This window comes from Volvox carteri, assembly GCF_000143455.1.
Source record: "Volvox carteri f. nagariensis unplaced genomic scaffold VOLCAscaffold_34, whole genome shotgun sequence".
Lineage (NCBI taxonomy): Eukaryota > Viridiplantae > Chlorophyta > Chlorophyceae > Chlamydomonadales > Volvocaceae > Volvox > Volvox carteri.
This window is the reverse complement of record NW_003307577.1, coordinates 1-773: the sequence shown is the minus strand read 5'-3', so window position 1 is coordinate 773 and position 773 is coordinate 1.

Sequence of the window (773 nt, the reverse complement as noted above, 5' to 3'; positions counted from 1 at the left end):
AACAGGCATGCGGAGGTGGAGCTGCGCGTCAGATATCGCGCCTGTAACTGTAGGCTTTATGAGCGAAACGAAAGAAAACAAAAGTNTTCTGTGTATTTGCCGAGCGTGTACTCGGTTGAATGTCCTTGGTGTGTACGGCTGGACCGTACAGGGCTAGAATAAGTCGCAGGAGTGCGACGGAAAGAGCAAGTTCGCGAGTTCATAGCGAGTTCATACTGACAGGTTTCCGCTGCGGCTTCTGCCTAACCTACAGGCTTCAGAAGCAGAGTCGCTCGGTAACCAGGCTCGCCCCCTCCCACGGAAGCAAGCACTAACTTTCCTGCCTGCAGGTACCCCTCCGTCTGAACGACCCCTAAGCGGTAAGGCAACTACTCAAGAAAACAAAGATTTGGCTGTAATAAAGGCTTGGCATTGTAAAAGCAACGTGTGCCCTGTAATGGACACTTGGCGCTAGCCAACCGTGAGGCCGCCGCGGCCATGCCATGCGCAGGGGTTGGAATCCACAGCATCCACATCGAACACGTACGGGCCAAGGAAGGGCATCTGTACCCGGACAGGAAAACACAGCACAGCGAGGCGTGCATGGGGTATCAGGGGGTTTCACAGGGCGGTGTGCAGCCATCACAAGCCTCTCTTCCTGCTGCTTTCCTGCCTTCCTGCAGCCTCCCTATCCACAATCACATCGGCCCTCTACCTACTTACCTACCGGGGTACCTACCTCTACATATGCCAATAACGACCGGCGTCATGATCAAGCGGCCGCCACACCCTAT